Source organism: Chiroxiphia lanceolata, chromosome 1 (assembly GCF_009829145.1).
Source record: "Chiroxiphia lanceolata isolate bChiLan1 chromosome 1, bChiLan1.pri, whole genome shotgun sequence".
NCBI classification, from domain to species: Eukaryota; Metazoa; Chordata; class Aves; order Passeriformes; family Pipridae; genus Chiroxiphia; species Chiroxiphia lanceolata.
In genome coordinates, this window is record NC_045637.1 from 62,684,338 (window position 1) to 62,708,733 (window position 24,396).

At 38.1% G+C, this 24,396-nt stretch overlaps 1 long non-coding RNA gene across 1 annotated transcript; it reads right to left on the reverse strand.

Moving 5' to 3' along the window:
• Window positions 1-10,826: 10,826 nt before the first annotated feature.
• Window positions 10,827-22,523, reverse strand: LOC116793463. Its single transcript, XR_004359496.1, has 6 exons — window positions 22,322-22,523; window positions 21,154-21,253; window positions 19,448-19,503; window positions 18,877-18,944; window positions 18,284-18,428; window positions 10,827-11,125 (listed from the first exon to the last, which is right to left on the reverse strand). It is a non-coding gene; the product is annotated as an uncharacterized LOC116793463 (long non-coding RNA).
• Window positions 22,524-24,396: the final 1,873 nt, after the last annotated feature.

The following is a 24,396-nucleotide window of genomic DNA, read 5'->3' on the forward strand; positions in this document are numbered from 1 at the left end:
CCCATCTGTTGATCTGTGGACTCTTCTCAGATGGCAATGTGTAAACCAGCTTGTAGCTCTCCCTTCTTGCCCACAAAACCTGCTCCTGCACAAAATCGCTATGGAGCCTTACGGATCCCCTAAATTCCAAAAGAGAAAATGTTTCCTCTCAAGAAGCAGTATTCCATCAGTCTACTGGGACATCATTTGAAAGCTCACAGAGGATAAGCACGATACTCCTGAGTTCACTGCTCCTCCGAGTTGCCTCCCACCATCCTACAAGCCATTAAAGTCTGTCACAACAGTGACAGAACAAGATAGGAGGAGGGAGGATTCCTCTCCACAACTGTCAAGTTCTTTTAACTTAATGAAATTTTGAGAAGTTCTGTAATTGATTTTAAACTGTTGCAGAGAGGGAAAACTATGAACTTTGTTAAAATTAAAGACAAATCAAAAGTCACGTTAAACACCTTAAAAAAATTAATTTCAACAAGTTTTTACCAGAAGCTGCATAATTTTGCATGGTGAAAATTTAGAAATTTTCCATGCATCTAGGCATATCAGACAGCATTTTCAATGTGGGTGTGGGCAAGTAGTAGTACCTTCCAAGTCTTGACATTTCTGTTAGCCAACAAGATTGTAAATACCTGGTCATTAAATAGCACTTATGAATCCACAGGTGAGTGAAGACATGGCTGTCTGGTAACTGCAAACTAGGATATTTGGAGGGGAAAAAATCATTCTGCTCCATCCACAGAGAAGAAATGCTAATTTTCAAATGAGCCATCTCAAACTCTAAAATCCTGTTATGCTATCTAGTTTTGAGTAAACTGGAGGAGAGATATCTCTGGCAATATCAACTATTTGAGATCCCAAAGGCAGTTTCTGCCTCATTCTGTCTCACTGCCACCACAGTCTCCCACTTTCTTCCCAAAAGTTTAGCTGGGTCTACCAGGACAGTGTTGCCACGTGACAAACAGGAGTCTCACCCAGCTGCACCCACTCTTTACCATTATTTCCAGACAGGTGAAAAATGCCCTGTTAGCAGTGAAGGGTAACTTAATATACAGCTGATAGTTATACAACATACATAGAGTTTGCTAAGAGATTAAAAAGAAGACACCTTGCTGTTCAAAAATACCATCTAGACAGGTGCATGGGTCATCAGGAGGTATCAAGTCCACGCTTATGGACACTGGCTACTGTTATACACACTTCCTCATCCAAAAGACACAGTCATTCACACAGCAAAAATCAAAACAATGCATGAGAAGAAATCTCTTACAGTCATCGGTGGTAATCTAGAGTCTCCTAAAGTGATAATCTAGAGTCCCCCATCAGACCAGCTCTGTTTGTTGGGGCCACTGGCTTTCAAAACATGCCTTTTGGCTTGTTGGCAGGAAAACACAGGGATGGCTAAATTTGCCCAGGTTGCAGATTACAAAAGGTTTCATTTGCATCTGCTCTACCCATTCTTGCAATGGCTGGGATCTCTCTTAACACTAAACTAGATTAAAGAAAAAAAGCAATAGATTCAGTCCAGCAGTGCAGAGCTGATTCTTCTACTCATATTTTACTAAGTCTCACTCCTATCATATACAAGGAGTATTTGCAGGGTTCTTTTGATGAACATAGTACAATAGTAGTACAATAATGACCCTTCTTTGTGTTAAGGGAATTATGTTTAGCCAAACTGAGGAACAGATAGTGATCAGAGGTCCTTCCCACTACCTCATATAGTTCCTGAAGTTCAACTCAAAAACTGCTAGTAGATCTCACTGCACAAGGTTTACACTAGCACCTTTTGACATTGGCAGGAAGTCAATAGAAGTATGCCAATGCCCTCAGGCCTGGGACAGGCATAGTCACAGTGATACCAGGATGCCTGATCTGGCTCAGGTGTTCCCTGGCAGGCTAAGGAAAGCATGCTGTTCCCCCTGGTCCTCTTTACCAGGGAAGAAGGTTTGATTCACGTGTGATGATTAGAACAAGAAGTTTGGTTTATTACCCTAGTTTAGTCCACGGTAATATAATACAAGACTTCCCAAGAGGTATCCTCAGACAGCACTAATCACAACTTGCTACCTCTTTTATTCCCTTTACTCCTTCTCACTCTCCTCTGTTTCACCATTCTCATTCTCTCCCAAATAAACATCAACCACCCCTGTTTACACAGGTCCCAGTGTTATCATATAAATAGCTTGATACTCTAATCCAGGTGATTCTTCCATTCCTTATGGTACCAGCTGCAGCTTTTGCCAGCTTCTTACTTTTTCGTATCATGTTCAGGACTTTCTGATTTGAAGCCCAGTAATCTCTCTTCTGTTAGCCCATGTTTAGGCCAGGACCTAGTCAGTGATCTACTCATCTGCCTGCAGCCCTCACAGTTGTCACACTCAGGACTAGCCATAACAGGTGTCTTACTGTTGTGGGTTAAATTCAGTCTGGACACAGGTAGAAGGAACACATCTACATGAGTCAATTTCATATACTTTAATATACAGATGCACATTATTAACGTTGGCATTACACTATCTCCAATTTGTTTGTTTATCTTACGTAAAAATGAGCCTTGAGGTTTTGTTCTCCTCTCTTCATTCTTTATTATTTATTTTTTTATTTGGTTATTTATTTCCGAATCTCTCTTTTCTCTCACACTTCTCCTCAGACTCAAATCTTTAGAGTTTCCTACCAACACAGGTAAACCTAATTTCTCTCCCTGGAGCAGTACCAGTTTTACAAAAAAAGTAATATATTCTTATATTTGCACAAATATCATCAATAAGAATAGATTTAAATAGTATCCTCTTCTATTTTTAGTGACTCCTTAATAGCAAAAAATGAAGAAAATGAAGAAAAAATACTACTAGATATACAATTACATTGTGCACCATTTCTATCCACTTCTGTCTGACTGAATGCATCTTAATGGAAGTCACTCAGTCCTGTTTTGCTTTAAAATTGAACAGTTAGAATGCATGACTGACCGCTGTGGGAAGGCCCACCACAAAGGAAACGGAGGGTTTAGAGGCAAGGAACCTCTTTTATGCAACAAAGTCATGGTAATTTCTATGGTAACATCACAAGCACAAACCTTACTGTTATGATGAGCTTCCTGGTTCTTCTAGGTTAAACCTTTCCCCAGGATAATATTAACCCTTGTTTGAAGCAACGGGGAAAGATAAAGTGCTTTGCCAGAAAACACCAGAAAAGCCTTGGCAGAGTCAGGAAAAGTGTACTGGTCTCCTATCACCCTGCTGGATGTGCCCACCAGCCAGCTGAGGTCAATCCAAGGCGATAGTCTATGTGCTTATGTTCAATCTCTCATGACAGTAGCATTCCCTTGGCCTGGTATCTCCTTTGTAGGATTGTGTTTGTAGGATTACTGACCCAAGTTCCCTGGGAGGTCTGAAAAAAATTCAGCCTTCTAATGGATCTTGCAGCACAAGTTCTTGAATGCCAGTCAAGCAGAGCACCTTTTGTGAAACTAATACGATCACCAACAGAGCAATTGATTTAGCTGCTCCTCAATTGCACATATTTGTGGTTTTCTGTTGTGTGGGAAGCACACATTAAAAGCAGGTCATATCCTTTTCTTCCTTTCATGTGATTTTGTGTGGATTCCTTATCTGTAACAAGTACTGCAAAACAAAATACATATATATTGTGGCCATTTGCTTTATTAGCTCATGAATACTAATGGAGGAAAAAACCGCCAACAACAAGTAAAGAAAAGATGAGTCTCTCTCCCAGCCCAAGATGCACCTGCAAAAGATTTTTGTGCAGTTAACACAATGACTGTCATTACAGATAGTGCAGAGTCACATCATTCTTTGGGGAAATTCAGAGATTGTTGTTCCTACAGGACAGGAGTCTGGCTGGCTGGCATTGCCCTGATTGCAGCAGGTAGTATAAGGCCAAGTATTCATCTAAGCACCTAGCACAGAGATCCTCTTCTTCCTTCATTCCAGTACAAAACTGCCCTCATTGCTGCTACTATTTGATGAAAACTTGGTGGATGTTCATATTCTACTTCGAGGACTAAGAGAACAGGAGCCATCATTCCCTAGACCAACACAACCCTGATATCCAGAACTTGAATGACGGTTTCCCCAAAAAAGACTGAAAAACGTCTTTATTTCTAAAGCCTTTGCTTTACTTTTGAGATGATTTTTGCCTTTAATGCAGTCTCCCATTATGGCAAAAAGCAGACTACATGCAATGGGTGATAGTCCACTACTTGTACAGTCAGGAAACATCAGCTATTTGAAAAAAAGGACCAGTGCTGTTTTGGGGAGTATCAGTAGGGTTATCACAGAAAAACAACCAACATCATTATTGCAGTCTAGACAGCAGTGACTAGGCCTTAATTGGAATAAAGAAGTTGGCTTTGAGTACCACAGCTCTAGAAGCTGATTATAAAAAAAAAAACAGCCCAAAATAAATGAAAGAATAAACAATTAGAAAATATAACCTATAAAGTTCATTAAATGACCTAGATATTTTCAGTTGTTCTCCCCGCCCACCCAAATGAAGTCTTTGCATATTATTACTTGTCAATATAAAAAAGACAGGACCTGAACAAATAAATGCAATTTGTTTATGAGTAGAAGCTTTATAAAGAGCAAAAATGTAATATAACAAGCTTCAGGGCTGAAAACTGTGCAAGTTGAAACTACTGTCACTTAATATGGGCACCTATTTATTAAGTGGAGCTTAAAAAGATAAGTTTTGTTGTGATTAAAGGGCGGACCCACAGTATAGTTACCAGAGATCCATATGGGATGCCATATTCTTGACAATGCAGCTTTTAATTGCCTCAGAAGTTGGCTCATAATCTTTCATAAGTGAAAACATAATAGAAAAGGGAAATACTATTTCTCATCCAATTTTCTCTCATTCAGCATTCCTGTTGACTTCACTGCTACCCTATCATATTAAATTTATTGATATAAATACAATAATGAATATCTTTTTAAAATACCGGTTCCTAAGGTATTTTATAAAATCAATTTGCATGTCTTTTCACATGTTCAACTGAAATTAACATTAATATGTAGCTCGGGTTTAACAGAACCTATATTGAAAAATTTCCATACCATCTGCTTGCAAAAGAAAAATATTCCCAGAGTGTGCACCAAGTCAGCAGAGGGTATATGAAAGTCAAGGAATTTAGAAAAATAGAGAGAATGAGAGCTTAAGGATAGATCCATGGACAATTTCTTTGCACAAGTCTCGTGCTGCAGGTGTATTATCAGCATGCTCGCCTTCCACAAAATTCCTCAAGAAAAGGTTCCTCATCCAGACTTAGAAGTTCAGTCTGCCTCAAACATTTGTGATTTCCTGAAAGGCCAACATTTTTTCCAGAGAAAGCAACCGACTCAGTTTAAATTTCATTTTGTTTGTTGTGTCTTTAACACATATTCAGGGATTTGAAAGGTGAATGAAATGCTTGGTGTTTTTTCTGCTTTAATATGAAGTGTTTTTAAGAATTAGACTGTGATGTATGAATCAGTTGTCAATTATTTAACTAGCTTACCTTTCAGAGAAACCATGATATCATTACCTCCAGCATACAGAAGAGCAGGTTGTTAAGATTTTCAAGTGTGTCATTAAAAAAATGTTTTAAGTTGTTACTCAGTCATTAAAATTATCACTCCTATCCTCATCATCTTAAAAGAAGTTAGAAAACGCAATTAAGCAATCTTCACCTCCTATAGAAAGCTAAGTTCTAATATTGAGGAAATTTTTCAAGATCCCTTCAACTGCACAGTTAACACATTTATCTTACATTAATAGTGGAGATTATATTTTTGTGGAGTTATGCTTCAATAGTTCCAAATATTCAAGGTTGATCAAATGAAATATCTCCTGCATCTCTGAAACTCTTTTGACCATTGAAGAAAGGTGATTATAAGCATCATTGCACATTTTTTTTAATCCGAGTAATTAGTTATGTACAGCATACCTTGCTATGTTAGGGAATCAGGAACCTACTAGTGTTTCTGGAAAATCAGTGTTAGCTATATGAGCATAAATGATTGTATGTTTTCAAAAGACAAATCATTTGAATGCACTGTGCTTTTGCAACTACTCCTAATGCAGTTTCATTGCTTCTTTTTTAATTAATCTATAAACAGAGGTTTTTTGCCATTTCAAAGTTGTGCGAATGAACAGTTACCAGAAACACTGATATTTTCACAATTTGAGATTGTGGCCAGAGAAACAACATATACTCTTTCCAACCTAATTGTTTAATTTTTTTCCTCACATGAAAGAAGAAATAGTATTAACATGTACATAAAGTTCTAAATCTAGCAAGAAGTACTATACTTGTGCATAAATCTTGGAAGAGAGCATGTTTCAGATTTTTTGTACATAGTACCAGTATTTCTTCAGGATGAGTTCCACACTGCGAAAAAGGTTTAATCAACAGTATATGTTTTAGCATCCCTCCGTAAATGTTTGATTCATGTGACAAACTAATGAAATAGGAAATCTCCTTTAAAAGACAGAAAAGACGGTCATCTTCCCAAAAGGGGAACTATTCTCAGGAAGTTTGACATCTGGTCTATATCTAGCCTGCATACCTAATACAACACCAAAAAAAAAAACAAAACAAAAAAAAACAACAAAACAAAACAAAACAAAACAACCAAAACAACCAATCAACCAAAAAAAAAACCCACACACATAAAACAAACCAAACAGATTTTGTATTCTATTATTAAGCCTCAAATTTAAACCTGTACTGTGATGATGCAGTCTATATGTCATTAGAAAAATAAAAGTTAGAAGCAGTTTCTGAAAATCACTTTTTCAGGTGAGCCAAGGACTAAATTTCAAATTGAATAGGAACTGTGAGGCACATTTGCTTAAAGTTGCAGGATGGACTTCCCTTTCCCCCAAAAAATGGAAGAACTTTTCACGTGAAAAGTCAGGTTCTATTAAGGTGCAAACAAGGAGAGTTAATTTTTTATAATAGATATAAATCAAATGATTAGGTAAGGCAGAAATTAAATTTTAAAATGGTTTGCAACACAAGGTCCTCCGCTTATTCTCCTGAAGTACATCCTTTCCTTTAGCAATTTAACAACCTATTTTCTTGAGGTTGCAGCTCAACTCTATGTAGTGCCCTCCTGATACTGAGAATCACTCAGGCCTAGTTGTGTGTTTGCTCCCTGCTCTCCTTAGCCATTTCCTAGCTCCTCAGACAGCTTTCAGTCTCAGACATCCCTTCTCTGCCTGAACAACGTGTATCAAAGCTTTTTTCTCTTCTTACACACTCAGATGATCTCCAGGAGTGATTTGCTCCTTCCTCCAGAGATCTCTGCTTGACTCTATCACTCTCTTTTTATAAAGGAGCTAAACATCATAGCAGCAGAGTAAAAATAAAGCACCATGCATCACTGAGCTTCAGCCTAACTGATTATTAAGCCTAACTTCCACTTGTAATTCAAAAGCATAAAACCAATAGTTTTCAAGCATAAACCTCACCTTTCTTTTAATCAGTCCACATCCTGTCACAGATCCATTGCCAAGACAGTGAACAACAAAGTCTATATGAGACCTTTCAAACCTTTGTGTTCAATGAAATACACATAGACCTAAGTAGAGCCACCAACCACCCATATGGATTAGACACCACTTAACCAACAGCATAATGGTTTTGAAGCAACTGTTTGAATACATGAGGTAGAAAACTCAAAAAGAGCTTGACATTTGGGCATTTCTTAAAGGAAGGGGAATTTTGATATGGAGAAGAGACAACTTCACACTGCAAATACAGACTTGAATATTTTAAGTAGGCCTATGAGAAGTGTTCAGCATTGATTTCACTCTGCTTCCACTGGATTCTAATAATTTGAGAACATTTCACCACCATGATAAGGATTTCACGTTCGGGACTCTTGTGATCTCTTTCCATATAAAGAATAGCACCTCAAGGCAGAGATTTTCCCATTCCTTGGAAATCCTGTACTAGTTCTGTCATACGTGTGATATATTCTCAGGTTATCAGCAATTATAAATGGGTAACAGCTCTTTTTCACTAAATAACTGGAATGTGGCCAGCACAAATGTCTTACAAGGTTTTGACTCCGCATCTCAACATAACTGGTATTTTTCCAGGAGATCATGATTCTTTGGAAATATGGCAGTAGCCCTTGGAGCCTCGTGGTAACTGGCAAGGTATTTTTGAAAATGCAAATGCATACCACTTAAAATGTTCACATACATAAAGCACAAGTAAACATGCCAGACAGAGGTCTGTACCTGCTTTTTAGCTGTTCATACACAGATTGCAAGACGAGGATGGCTAACTGCAATGTACTTAATCATATATATTCCTACATTCTAGTATTTTACCAAATTTCTGCTACTAGAACATTTCAGATAAATGAATGAAATGCTGGGCTTAAAGGGTTGTCATCTGCTGATTTTTGTGAGGTCCAGCTGGATGCCAGTCACCAGCAGTGACTGGCAGATTGATACAGGGTCCGGTACTGTGTAGCATCTTCACTAAAGACCTAGGTGATAAGACAGAGTGCACTCTCATCATGTTTGTTGATATAAAATGATATAAAAGTGCAGGAATGCATGATAGGTCCACTGAGAGTGCTGCCATTCAGAGAGATTTTAACAGGCTGGAGAAATGTGCCAACACAAATGTTAGGAAATACAACAAAGTGAAATGCAAAGCTCTGCACCTACCAGTACATGCTGACTGGCTAGAAAAGCTTTGCAAAAAAGAACCTGGAGGTCCTGGCTGACAAGTGGAAAATGAGCCAGCAAGTCACACTTGCAGAAAAGGCAGTCAGCACCACCCTGCTACATTAGGAAGAGCATCTCCAGCAGGATGATGGAGGTGATTATTCTGCACTGCTCAGCTCTGATGAGACCAGATCTGGAGTGCTGTGTAAGACAGGCATGGAGATATTGGATTAAGTCCAACAAAGGACCATGCACATGGTTAAAGAATTTGGAGTGTCTGACATAAGAAGTCAGGCTGGGAGAGCAATAATTGGTTTTACCTATAGAATAAAAGGCTGGGGGGATAAGGGGCACATCTTAGCAATGTGTATAAATGCCTGATGGGAGGCAGTAAAGAAGACAGAGTCAAACTCTCATCAGTGATGCCAAGAGGAAAGGAATACAGACTAAAATTCAGGAAATTCATTTTAAACATATGAAAAATCTTTTATACTCCAAGGGTGACAGTACAGTGGAACAGATTGCCCAGGCCAGTTGGGGAAACTAAACCCTTGGAAATATTCAAAACCTGACTAGACACAGTTTCAAGCAACCTGCTATAGGTTGAGCAGGTTGGTTGAACCAGACAATCTCCACTGGCTCTTTCCAAAATCAACTATACTGTGACTCTGTGAAAGCTGTCTCCTGCATTTTAAGGCTGCCGCTCCTGCCAGCCAGGCAGTTTCAGAGAAATGGCTCAAGACGATTAGCGACAAACATTCTCATGTCCAGTCCCTTATATTCCCTCACATTCCCTCCTGTTAGCTGACACAAGCAGAATCCATATTGCTGACTCGCCCTTGGTATAGTACAGAAAGTATGAGAGGAAAAGGGCTTTGCAGGAGAAAACCATCTGAAGTAGTGTTTTGGTCCACAAGTTTCAGGCTATTTGCCTTATTGTTACAGTACCCTTGGTTTTGAAGATTTACAAACACCTAGAAGTGAGTATATTTTGATTTTCCATGGTTGACATCATATTATTCACTCCACATGGCAGGACAAGGCAATACAAACTTGTTGATTAGAAAGAAAGAAACGCGCTACTACATATCAAGGATTAACATGTCTTGTCCATTAAATATACAACGAAACACTTATTATTTCCTTAAGTTTAATACAAATTTCTCAACGTTACCAAGGGGAAGAAAGTTCATAAAACTAGGAAATAATACCATGAGATATAACTAATCCCTCAAGTTTTGCACTCTTCTGAGTATGGATACAAACTTAACTTTGGAGAAAAAGGAAGAAAGTTGTGGAATTTTTTCACAGATCTAATCCCAGCTTTCTTTATGAAGTTCAAAAATGCACTGAGAATAAAGATACATTGCTAATAAAAAGGAAAAGAAAAGAAAAGGGATTTTGTTTCATTCTTCTCCTCCCTTTAGCGTTGTCTCCGGCTGCAGAAGCATTTGATCGCACAGAAAAGACAGTGATCCTATTCTTTCACAAACATCGTCAGCAAATAACAGGAGAGTAAAACAGTAGAAAACTTTGATAATCCTCTTCTATCTATGGGATAAATCAAAGTTCCCAAACTTCTCTGGAGCACTGAACCACTCCTGGAATCTTGTGGATCATCCATGTGGGACTTGTCACATGCTGGAGAGTTAGTGGTCATGTGAGGTCACACAGCAAGAAACATTGCAGGACAAGATGCTGATGGTAGACTACAACATCTACCATACAGCACTGGTTAGTTAATAAACATTGTATGTCCATGCAGTTCAGCAGATGTGCTCCAGAAAACTTACCATGGCCTTCCAAACCACCAGTGATCAAGTATTAAACATCGCAAAATTTCTATCCATTATACTTCATAAGTAACGTCATACAGTGAACCTGTAAATGTGCTGTATAAAATACCTAGTAATGATAGTAACTCATACCTGAGCTTCATTCCAAATGTTGCCACAGATACCTGCATTAGAGATTACTTAATTTGTCTATGCATCATTTTCTTCGGAAAAATGGTCTGGACTGCATGGTGTCTTCATCATTCACCCATTCCTCCCATTGCGAGTGGAGAAGACTTTTTATTTTTCCAGGCCATTGAGATGGAAGAGGTCCATAAAAGAAATAACAAAAGTAATGTCTCACAGAGGTATTCAAAATTGTAATATTCAAAAAAGTATATGCTCCATGACTAGTCCATTACTGGTACATACAAATCTGCCAGGCACCATGAGCAGCTGTCATACCAACTAGTCAATTTAGGGATCTATCAGCTCTGTTGTGCCCTGTCTTCCTTTTCTCCTTCACAGAGAGTCATTACTCAGAAGAGTATCCAAACATGAACTGCAGACTGGTCCCATAGGTTTCTGCTGTCATTTCTATTCACATCCTTGCAGATCCACTCTTCCTCCCATCCTCACTGAACAGCTACCTGAAAATGCTGGTGGAATACAGAGCATCTTCTAGGGGTGGCACAATTAATCCTATAGCACAGCTGCTCCAGCACTTTGCCAAGATGGAACTAAACCCTAACAAGGGGGAAAACGTGAAGCTGAGAACAAAAATCTTGAAGGCTGAGTTACCTGTACTGGTGTTTTGACTTTAGGATTATCTCAATAGTTTTTAACTGCAAACAGACACACCACTAAACTTATCATTTTTACATGTTATGACATAGCCATGGGGGTTTTTTTATAAGCGTATCTTACACGTTTGGCCATTGCAAGACAGCTTTGCCATTTTTAACTGATGCTTGACTTGCTTCAGTGAGTTCAAAGTGCATCAGCCTAACTCTTTCAGCCACACAAGTCATTCAGCACACATCATGCTGACTGTCAGGTTACATTACAATGAAATGACTTTGCTTTTCCTTTCACAGCCCTCCACGAGCTTTAGGTTCTCACCTAAAGGAAAATTATTTGCTACTGAAACTTTCTCAAACAGTGAAATTCACAGCTTCAGTGGTGACCTAAAGTGTGCTGACAAGCCAAAGAACAGGTCTAGATTGACTTTTGAAGGGTGCCACGGAAGGTCTCTGTCCCTACAGAGGAAGTGAAAGGGGGACACCAGGCATGCATCCAAGAATGGCCAGGAGTTTAGAGTGGCCTAAGGCAGCCTGCTAGTACACCAGGCATAACCAGAGTGGTCAGCAGTCATTTGTAGATTGCCTGCAAGACAGCATTATGTTCTGAGGGCAAAAGACTGCTATGGAGCATCCTTACGGCCACCTACCAAAACCCATTCAGGACAGTGCTTCTCCAGTGACTTTGTCTTTAGAGGGATTCCTCTAGCAGAAATACCAAATGAGTGTGAGTCCCTGTGGCTTCAAGTTTGAAGGCAAAGCTCCCTTTCCCTTTGTCATACAAAAGCAAAATATAATTTTTAAAAACCGTGAATCTTCTGTACCTGTAATAGAAAATTATCTACACTGCCTGTAGTACTGGAATAACTCACAAACCTATGGGGTAGATATGTAAAACCAATCTTAATATTTCAGTTATCCCTTGTACTTCACAGTAAATCAGTATAATCTGTCTTTTATTAGGTTACTGGATGCTGTGGCAAGGAGAAAAACCACATTTGGCTTTTAAGCACTTTGAAGTGAGTACTTTGAAGCCTCAGTAAGTGATAATCAAGAAAAATGGCACTAACATCTTATGATAAATCTTCTCTATATATTTAAGTAGGATTACTTGTGAAGCCTCAGAAATTAAAATGATTATATATAGCCTTATTTGAGACTTGAGTTTAATAAAGCATATGATATTGGTTTTCAAAATCTTCTCTTTTTGAGCTAAGGCAGCTGTAGCAATGCCAGTCAAATGAGCTCCTCTGTGAATAGTAGAACTGATGAAAGATGGTTCCCTTCATCCCATAAACATACTTGACACCATCACTTCTCATCATGCCACCCCAACCAGGCAAGAGAGCAAATGCAATGTGGATAGTCCAAAGTTAGACTTAGCTCACTGCTGCCTAGTAAAACATATTGTTTGCTTTCTGCCTATCCTTTCCTCAGCAGCATGCTAATTTGAGTCTCCTTCTTCCATGCAGCCTCTAATTTTTTACATGACTTGAAGGGCCATAAAGCAAACTGAAACTCTAACAGGCAACTCCAATTTGGTTGAATTTGACCAAGGAATTCAAAAGATATTAGTGTCAAAGTGGCAGAGGGACAGATAATGCCACAGCATCAGTCTCTTCCAAAAATCTTGAAATCAAGTTAAGAAATAACTTCTTTTAAGCAATTCATTCAACTAGAATTGCTACCTGAGGTTTCAATGTTATAAAAGTAACTATCATTTTTACCATTCCAAAATTTCTTGTTGGTTATTAAAAAAAATTTTAAAAAGCTCAGGAAATCTCAGTCCTCTTGGCAGATATAAGAATTTTGCTATAAATTTCAATATCTTATTTTTTTTGTAAAATCCCATTATTCAGCAAGAAGAGTATAATTTCTCTATAACCTTTCTCCACCTCTGGGTACAAGAGTCATCTTTTTGATTATCATTACTAGACTATGTAACACAGGTACCCTTGTATAAATATTTCCAAAGTGTCAGTTAATAATTGTCAGGTAATTTAACATTTCTTGAAATCAAAAAAAAAAAATAAGGGAATGGGCACAAGAAGGCAAGGAGACTATGAGTTACAAGTAATATATAATTTAGTTATTTGACATTTGGGGAACTTTTGGTTTACTGAAGTTTCCAAGAGACAAAGACATTTGCTATAACCTCTTCTCCACCAATATCATCTTCCCTAAGTAAACAAGTTGCTCAGGACCATCCAAAGGTCTGCATAAGTCAATGAGCTGACCTGGGAACAGGTTGGGAACTGCACTGTTCATAGACCAGAAGTAACTGTTTTGCAAGTGCACATCTTTCCAAGTATTGCCCAAGTTTTTTAACACAACACGGGGGACATTTTTAGCTCTTCTCTCTGTCAAGCTTATATGTCATAGACAAATATTTTCTTTATAACAGCAGTTCTGCATCTAAGAAAAACTGTTCTTGAAGATTACATAAATTACGTATATAAAAGAAGTGAATTGGTTGCCTAATTATCATAGCTAATTGCTTTGATTTTTTACACCTCTCATTTAAAAATGGCATGTTTCTCTTCCATTTTTTGGAAAAAAATCATGTCCCAAAGGTATGATAAATGTCCCTAGAGTTATGATAAATACCTATCAAAAGTACTTATCGAAAGCATCTCACACGTAATTTTCCAGACAACTGATGTTTCTGTAGAAATACGCTGGGGAAAATCTTCTTATAAAATATTTTGAGTAGCATGTAAAAATAACATTTAAAAGTTACCATAGTGGAACTAACACAATTCAGGCATTGCCTTGTGGAATATATCAATCCACCTCATTTAGGAGTTTACCTTGGTTTTTCCAAATCTTTACATTCAAAATGTGGTAATTTAATATTTTTTTGTACTGAGCCCAATTACAAACATCTGTAATAAATGCCTTTTGACTATAAACTTTTATTTCAGGTATTGCATGACAAAATTTTCACAAAAGAAGCACCTAAGGTCAGCATTCATCAGACAACTATGCTTGCTCACAAAGAGGTTTTTGATGCAGCAATTTTAATTAGAACAGCAACTATTAAATTCCACATGCCAAGCTCCAAGATCTCTCTGGATTATCAAATACATTCAAAAACTTCCTTCTGCAAGTTAGGCCAGCCACAACATTCAAGCAAGCAGTCTGAACAGAGCCTGACTACATCTCAGTATTGAGCATTTATCAGAGACTGGTAAGTGGTCAACATGGATCTCTTTTCTGAAAAGTCTCTCTCAGCGCAGGCAGGCAGAGAGGTGACACATGTGCAAGTAACTGCAGATAGGAGAATGCTTTTGAAGATGAACTTTTTCTCAGACTGGCAGCAAGAAAAGCAGTCCCTGCAACATCATTAGCCCATTGACTTTCAGCAGACTGGAGAAGGGTCGAAAGAAAATAGATTTGCTTAATGCAAGGATTCCTCCACCAGGACAGGATAAAAATGGACGTCTTTCTGCGCAAATATTTTCTGAATATTCATCAACTTGAATTTGAATGGTAGGACAATATTAAACAAGGTATCAATAAAAGAACAAATACACTTCACTGAAAAATCAGACTTTCTGAGCACAGACATACTGTTTGAAATGTTTGGATGTCAGAATAGCTGAATACTGCATTCACTCTGAGCCTCACCAAGCATGAAGGAGAAAACAAAACAATCATAGAAAATTTAAGGAGGAAATGGAGAAGGATTCAGTGTCTGAAATTTAAATAACAACCACTAGATTTTACTGAAAGAATTTCAGCTTTCATATAGGCTAGGCAAAATTAATTTGAAGTAACTTGCCCTTCTAGGAAGTTTCTAACTATTGCATTTTCTCCACCTTCAAAGGCAAGTTCTTGAGCTAAGGAAAAGGCAAGACTTAAGTGGTTCTAAGTATACATCAAAAGTGCTTATTTATGACAAAGAATGGCAGCTAAGAATAAAAATACCTAGAACTTTTTTTTTGCACTAGTTCATTTTAACTAATATATTATGTGATTCACATTATCAGTGAAAATTGTTTATCCATCCCTCCTGCATGAATGAATGCTTGGAGAGAAATAGATTTTAACTTGTTCATAATTCCTCTTTAGGATTCATTGATAAGAAAGTAGAGGCTGCAATTTTTGAATGTCAAGTTAAAGGTCATATTAAAGTAGTGTCTTTCATATTGCAAGCCAGAAAACCAATAACCGCGGTTGTGGCACAAATAAATATCTGCACGTGTTGAGAATGACATTTCAAGTTCTTCCCATTTCCCTAATATATGTGGTTGATAGGAGGCTGAGAATGATATCCCAAAATCCAGTGAAAGCAACATTTCACCTGCATACATGAAATATCTGGATTTGGCAGGAGAAAATGCAATGCTTTCTATGCCAAAACATCATCTAGCCAGCTTAGCTAGACATTCTTGTGGAGGCTCAAGAGCAAGGGAAAGTGCAACAACACTCCATGTTTCTTTTTGCCAAGTAAAATAGAGGGCTTAGGGCAATCAGTAGTAATTATGGTTGCTAAGTGTTTTATTGGGTAATACGATAGCTTTTTCCTCTACAATGCAAATCAGAAAGGCCCATTCATTCTGAAAACTTTTTAATAACAGCTATTTTAATTGATTTTAAACATATTTGGACAGACATAAAGGTTTATTGTATACATTATCTTAAACTAACCAATAATTCATTGAATGTGCTTAGTTTCACGTCTGGAATGATCCTGTTAAAATTGAACTCCTCTTGAATCTGAAACAGACCTGGACTTGTGCAGTATCTGATACTTAATTTCTGATAAATTGTTTTTCAGATTTTTCAGGAAGTTTCTTTCATGTTCAAGCTGTATTTTTATTTTGTGGAACTGCCACTCCACTTCTGAGTTTTAGTGATGTGAAAAGAACACAACCCAGTCAATTTTTTCTCAGGTTATCATAGAATTAAATGGGAAACAGAAAATTACCCAATGACTTACGTCTTGGCAGATTTGAGACAATCCTATGTGAAATAAAACTTCAAGTATATTTATCCACGGGAAAATGCCACTGAGATTTAATTATGTACCTATTCCACTATGCTTAATCACTAGGAGCTGGAAGAAAGGAGGAGGAGGATGACGATGATGATGATGATGATGACGATGATGATGAAGATGATAACAATAACACCATCACCTACCACCATACTAATGACACTAAAACCATGATCTAGTTGATATTGATATAATGAATCTTTTCAGCAAATAACCTTTTATGTCATATTCATTCTCCCCGTAAGTTAAAAAAATTGACAATATTACCTGGCTCTTAAATCCTTGTTTCATTTTAGGACTAGTTTACATGTCAATTTTAAGATTTTAAATCCAGTCTAACCGGACTAAAACCCTGAGCTGATTGACAATACCTTGAACTGACTCTGTCCCAAACGTTGCTAATTTTTACACGTCAATTAACCACTACAGACCTCCTATCAAGATTAATATTACATTACTTCATAATTTTTTTCTAGATTCTGGCCTCAGTCAGGTAGTATCAACTATTCTTTTCCTAAACAAATTCATTGTTTTCTTACCCTAACTATTAGACTCACCTGCACTTCTGGGATGCCTATGTTTTGGAATAATCTCTTTTCTTCACTTAGCAAGACAAAGATGAAAAGTTTATTTTAAAAGTTCCTTATTACATAAAACTCAAATTGTATATAACTCTTTCTCTCCCTTTGCAATCACACAGTATAGCAGTGGCCTCAAATAGAGGAACACACATCAATTAACTTTTTTTTTTTTTTATTCCACAGCAGGCTGAATGACTTCAAGGATGCTGTAAAATCCTGTTAAGTACACTAAGGTGAAACAAAATTGAGATGAAACATAAATCTGAAAACATAAAGTCTTGCCTAACCACCCTCTTAGCCTCTTTGGTAGGAATTATTTGGCCTCCTATTCACCCCATACCTGTTACATATTGATTTCCAGCTGAAACCACATATTATTGAATGACTATAATTGCTATGTTCCTGCCAGAGATGACTAGTTGCTTAGTTTATAATTTCATGCTTGGTTTCATAAACTCACAGTTGTTCCCAGATGCAATTGGGTCAGTGTCAAACACCCTCCTGAAACATACAGCGAAATAATTGCCAAATATTGCTTGACACTATTGCAAAGATATTATTGGTTATTTGGGTTAAGTTTCCATGCTGTGAATGCCAAAACCAAAATGAATAATAAGTATACCAAGTGAAATTATGACAAAATTAGAAGAATTTTGTGGCTAGCATCATTTGGTTACAGGATCAAAGCAAAAATATTAATGGATGCCAAAAGATCAAGTTCTTTTGTTGCAGTAGAACCATGACTAATGAAAAATTAAATAAACACATTAGTGGAACTATTAAGTATGCCCAAAATCTACATTGCTAAAAAAAAAAAAATCTGCAGAAACCCACGGAGTTCACAAATACTTGTTAATGAAAAGTTCACAAAATAGAGAAAGAGTCTTGTCTGTTTGTTTGTTTGTTTTTACAAATGTCATTGAACACAACATTTCCTCAGTTTTCCTGGCATTCTTCTATGGAAGGAATAATCTTTATCACATACTTCCTTAAATTACCTCACTTCAAATCCTATCACAGAACATTTACAATAGTCTTCAGTAGTTGCAGGTTTTGTTTCTTTGTCCAACTACTGTGTAAGAGACCAGGCCTCAACATCTGATTTCTAAATGCTTTCAAATCACTTGCTAATTTTTGTCCCTTTGCCCAGAACCTTTATAATCTTTCACTGACAGTAAAGCTTTAAGGTTCTTGTCTCACATTTGATAAAACTTGGGCTATTATAGAATAATCCACTGTGAGATGAAGCAAATCCATACCACTTCAGGGAATCACTCTATAACTGGAACTGAGTCAGGTTTATGCACAAATTTGTCCATTCTGCTACTACGGTGTCTGCTTTTTTGTAAAAAAAAAAATACTAAAAAAACCAACTACATAACTACATGATTTACACAGACCAGCTCCTTGATTGTTGCACTGGCTGGTACTCACCTACTGACTGGTTTCATCCTTCCCTGTTCCTTTTGCAGCGCAGCTCCTTCCAGCAGTTTGAACACAGCTCTACAGGCACTCAGGGAAGGCAGGCAAGAGGGGATTCACTTAGCAGGCACTGGTTTATAGGCAAGAGGGAGCAGTGCTGTAAAACTGATGTGTAAGTACACATAAAGTCAAGCACAGACCGAGCATATAAGCACCACAGAAGGGCAGCAAGAGAAATGAAAGAGGGAAAAGAAAATAACAAAACTTGTCTCACGTCATAACATTGTCCTAATCGCAATAAATGTTCCTCTTGATAGGAAGCAGAAAGGGTTTGGTTTTTTTTTAAGTGGCAAAAATGTATTAAGCAGGCTGAAAGCATAGCATTACTTAGGTACACTAAGAAAGAAAGAACATAAAGAAAGCAATCACATGCTGCCAGTCCAACATGACAGCTCTACACATGCAGAATGTCAGATCTGCACATCATGCATGACACCAGCTGGCCTCACCTCAAGCCTCCCTTGCATGCTCATTGCCAACAGACACCAGCACTGGTTTTGTAGACATCCTCAGGATACCCTTAAAATCAATGCAATAAAAATTACTGGGTTCGTATATTGTCTATCACAGGGTCTCAGCGTGTTATGGGTCACATCATCTTCCACTGCTTGGCCTACATAGAGTAGTAGGGAGAATCTGAAGCAATTAACCTTTGTTTGACTAAATAAACTTTCATAAACCAGTATTAGATTGTACATAAAAGCAATAAGAAGTCCAACTTCCGTATTCTAATGAACTGATGCATCTTGCTTGTTTCCTTCCTTCTTTCCCTAAACTAACATTTGAAAAATAATTTTTGGGGATCTAGAACTCAAAGCTTCAAATGTCCAGAATTAGGACTCTTGCCTAAGCAAGAGTAATGTCCACCATCCACAAGGAGAACAATTTGGTTTAAATTGTACATTCAAACGCTTATTTTCCTGATATTCCCCTGGTCTGACACAGCTCACAGAAAGAAGTCTATCTACCCACAGACTAGGCCAATTAATAGTCTTGATTCTGTCCCTGCCTCGTTTTCTACATGGCTTCACACATTACAGTAGGGTGGCAGAAGGACTTCAGGGTGAGAACAGATGTGCAGTTTAGGAAGCAGAAATTCAAGTCAGGTGAACTCACTTCCATTCCTGACTCTTCCATAGATTTCACAGAAATGTCTAGATTTCCCTGCCTCCCTGCAAGAGAGAAACATTTTGCAGTCCTCAGTTTTGGTGTTTCATACTTGAAGTGCTATCATTCAGGGGTGTGATGTGACTGCTCTCTTCTATAGCACGGTCGCTCCAAAGTGTGCATTCCTAGGCACGCTTCTGGCCAGCTCTGAAGACTGGAGCAGTGCTGGGAGTTTCCTCACAGACAGACATTGTCCTAATTGTCAGCAAAAGTTTGTTATGTCATCTTATAAAAAGTTCTTTCTCTGATATTTTTCCTTGTCTTTAAAATAAGGATGATACAGCTAAGGAATAAGGAAGAGATGTGGAAATTTTTGGGTCTTGGTGTTATCCATTTTTGCATTTAGTGAGATAGAATCCTATGTAAAAGAAAAAAAAAAGAGTGTAATCATCATACAAGTGAGGGAGGTCTCAAAATATTGCCCAGGCAACTGTAACTCTGTTTTTCCTTTAAGATCTTCACTTTGACACACTATCATTATTTTAACAGATCAACTCTGTGCATATCGTAGATGAGGGGCAAGAATTAACAACTGCCAAAGTTATTAGGCAAAGAATTTGTAATTAAAAAATAGGAGTTTAGAGAAAAACAGAGACAGTTTTATTGCTGAAGAAAGAAAACTATACTGCTCCAGAAACAACTAGTGGAAGAAATCTAACATTCCCCACACAAAAATAACAAGGCAATTAATTTTTGAAGTAAAAATAGATGAACTGTAAAGGGATTACAAAATGCAAAATGATCACACTACCTGTGGGAAGGTGGCTAGAAATCAAGTGCTTGCTGGTTTTCCAAACAGAAGAAGTAGGGGTCATTAATAAAAGCTAGTAAGAGACAGGTTCAAAGAAATAAAAGGAGATGATTCTTCACATAACAGGTGAATGCTCTTCTGCTATCAGCACTTAATTACCAGAAAAACATAGACAAATTGGATTAAGTTCAAAGAAAAGCTACAAAAACAATAAGGGGAGACTAAACTAAAAGAAATATGAAAAGAGAAATACATGTATAGTGCCAGCTAAATGACATCAAGTTACAATTACATCTACAATAAATATTTAAAATATGAAAACTCTACACTGGTTCATTAGCAGAATCATTTTGAGAAATACAAGAGATTATTACACAAATATCAAGGAAAAATTAAGTTAAGAACACTGAAATTCAATAGTAGGGAAAATTTTAATTGGTCTCTGAAATTCAATTAATAAGCATAAGAGTAGATTTAGGAAACACTAGCATTGACAATAATTTGGGAATTCTCCTGCACTGCTGTAAGCAAAACCAGGGAATACAGTAAGAAGATGATTCAAGGTTTTTTGATCAGCAATTTCGGAAAAAAATTCAATCAAGTTGACCATTTTTCAAGGAAGCTGTCATTTTATTAAATTTTTTTATTTTTATTGATATTTTAGATTGCATTATTTTAAGAATTTTGGGGGGTTTGTAAAGTATAGTGAAGGGTGTATACATAGAAAACCGTATAAATGATTGTTTCAATCCTTCCAAATGTTATCTTGGAAAATAATAAGTACTCCCTCACCTCTACCCTTTCATGTTAAAATTCTGTCACTGTGATTTGCAGTTACAACCTTATTTCTATCTCTCTCCTTCCAGATGTGCTCTTTCCCTGTCCCCTGCCTTTCTCTAGTCACTTTTCTTTCTGTTGTTGCCCATTCCCTTCCAGCAGCAGCTGACAAGCATTTTTTGACCCTTCCACCACAATCCACTGCAGCAGCACTTCCAACAGGCATTCTGCAAAGAAGTATCTACAGTCAGAAAGATCTCCTTGCCTCTCCCTCCTCAGTATTCTGTCAGCAGGAGGCAATGAAACAGCTCTTCAGAGACAGGACCTCACCCACAATTCTCATAATTTCGCATTTCTCCGTGTTTATCTGTCAAAAACATGGAGACTGTGCCATCTTAGTGTCAGGCCTTAAGCCTTTGCAGCTTAATTGGGGTTTTTTGAAGGGCAGATGGGGAAGCGGAGAATTCTCCAAGCCGTCAAAATCCCACCACGATTTGAAAAGGGAGTCTTTCACAAGAGGGTATAAAGAAGGTTAAAAGACCTAATAAAGTAAGTTCCTCCGCCAGCCACACTCCAGCTTCCTCGGGACTTTAAAAAGCTCCTTCAATGAAACTTCCAGCAGCTGTATCCCTATACACTTTAAGCTAAATAGCACTATCCTGGCCATGCGCCCTTCAGGCTTCTTGTTCACCTCCTTGTTGGCAGAGCATGGGAAACTGAAAAGTCCTTGACTTAGGGTAAACATTTCTTAGCAACAACTAAAGCATCAGCATGTTATCAACATTATTCTCATACTAAATGCAAAACCCAGCACTGTACCAGCTAGTAGGAAGAAAACAAACCCTATCCCAGCTGAAACCAGGACAGTATCCACCCCTTATTCTGTGCCATTTACATCATGCCCAGGTCCTACACTTTCCAACACACCATCACTTTTCCTGTCTTTTGCTACATACACACAGATTCCACCACATGGGACATGTGAACTGGACTTCATCTGGATCTGTGGGTGATTTTGCATGGTTCAGGTCATAATAAATCTCTAGCATGGCTAATTCCCTCAGGTACTGCACACCTCTCTCCACGGTAGTCCATTTTCTTGGGAGACATATAACAACTTCACTCTTGAGAGAAGTCGACTCCAGAGGCTGAGGACTTGCACCCCTTTTCAAATTGTCTTGCCAATGCCCCCTTCCCTAGCAAGTGATCTCAGCTGCTTGGCTTCCCTATTCTCTAATTCCAATCTACTAGCCACATCATCCTATCAACAGAGCAGCCAGTAATAATGTGCTCACCTGATTGACAGCTAAAATATTTTGCATATCCTGCAGCTCACTGAGGAATAGGGATCAAGTTGTTCTGCTTCTTCCTCATATTCTTGTGGTGGTTCTGCTTAGTCCTCCTTCACTGAAAGAGAGGGGTTTGGTGTCTATTTCTTCTTGTGTATAGAGACACAGATTGGTTCTCTGGTTCGGCTGCAGTGCTTGTCACAGGGGTTGGAGTAGCCCGTTGTTTTGTTGTCAGATTCAAAGACCTTTTCCCCTTGTGGGTACAGAATATTGTTGAACAGGGCTTGGAAGGTTTGGCCCAGGCCCCTGCACTAAGTGGTGATTTTTGTCTCTTTGAAATTGCCAGGGTGACAACACACATTTTCCAAATATTTTACTATTTTTTTCTGGATTCTGCACTTGTTCAGGGGTGAAGTTCCAAAACACTGGAAGTGCCCAGTCTCCTAGGTACTTGCCCACACACTCTGCCACTCATAACTATCTGGCCTCAAGGCAGATCACTGGTTGGTATTCTTAAATAGTTGTTTAATCTTAAACAAGACCCAAAAAACAGTCAGGAGACATAGTAATACAAACATGCTGGTTTCAACATCCCAAGGCTATTCAAAATTCTCAAGACTCATTGCGAATAGTCTGGAGAAAAAGGGAGGTGTCTGCACCATGGATTGGGTCTCTAAGAAGGTTTTGGCAATCTAATGAAACAATAAGAATGCTGAAGAATTCTCTGTTGGAAAAAAATTACTTAATGGACTACAAACACAGAACATAAAAAATGAAATAGAAATCCCAGGGCAGGAAATCCAACAGCCTCTTTCCCTTACTGCAGATGGGAACAGTAACATCTTGGCCAGAGGTTCAGGTCTGCCACTGCACTGTCATGCTGATTGTGTCACCTTCATCTCCTCCTTCTTCACCTTCATGACACATCAGGGGGAGTGACAGAGCAACTTTGCTGGGCACTTGGCACCTAGCCAGAGCCATACCACCATAAGCAGCAAAAAGAAATATGCTTAAAAACGGAAGCACTTATTGTAATCCATGAACTAAACACAAACAAATTAAGTAGGCAATGATGCGACTTCCAATATTTAAACCTGAGGAGATTCCACAGGAAACCTCACCCACAGTTTACAATGAAGCTTTCTCCTGTTGTATATCATAAGAATAATTTTGCCTATATATTTCTGAAACATGATAAGGAACATTTGCAGACCATACAGTCATTTAATGAATACACAAAGTACCAGCTTTTTCCAAAGCACTAAAGTACCAAAGTTGTGTGATAAGAATAAGACCATAATGGCAATAGTTCTTTCATAGGTCTGGGTTTATAGCAGTATTGTCTGCATACACTGTCTAATGTGTTTAGCTTCTATGAAGAATTTGATAACAGCAAATGAATGTTTTCATTATCTAATAATATGGCTGTATTCTATCCTGCCAGGTGGAAATAGTCAAGTCTGACTTTCAAACATCTTCATTTCAGAGGTCGTTTCATTGAATGGGCAGCATTAAACAAAAAACGCCTGAATCAGAGCAAACCTAAAAGTCTATCATGATTTTGTTTGGCAAGAGAAATGCACAGTGACATGTCTTTTGTCATGCAAATGCATCCTGAACAAACAGGGTGAGAGAGAGTTCTGTTGCATCATGTTTACCATGGGTTACACGGGTTCCTATTAGAGGTCTATTACTGAGGCAGAGCCACAGTGTGGAAGGGTGGTGTCCTGAAAGGTGGGTAAGAGCTTCCCCACAGAGGCATCCCAGTGCTGCAGGGACAGCAGCGGCAAAGGGGCTGTAGGGATTAGCCAGCACTACAGGACAGAAGAAAGGCCATAGCTAGACTGAGGCATGCTCTTTCTTGGGCAGGCGACTATCACTGCCATCTGCCTGGGTCCTGACTCAAGTAAGGGGCACTTCTGAAACACAGCATGCTTAATAGTCTGTAATTTGTCCTATTAACACACCAGAAAAAGTGTTAGCCCACAAAAATGCAGAAAAGATGGTCCTGCATCCAAAACACCCTACGCGAGTACTTGAAACAGTGTTAAACAGAAGACAATAGGAATAGATATTTGGTT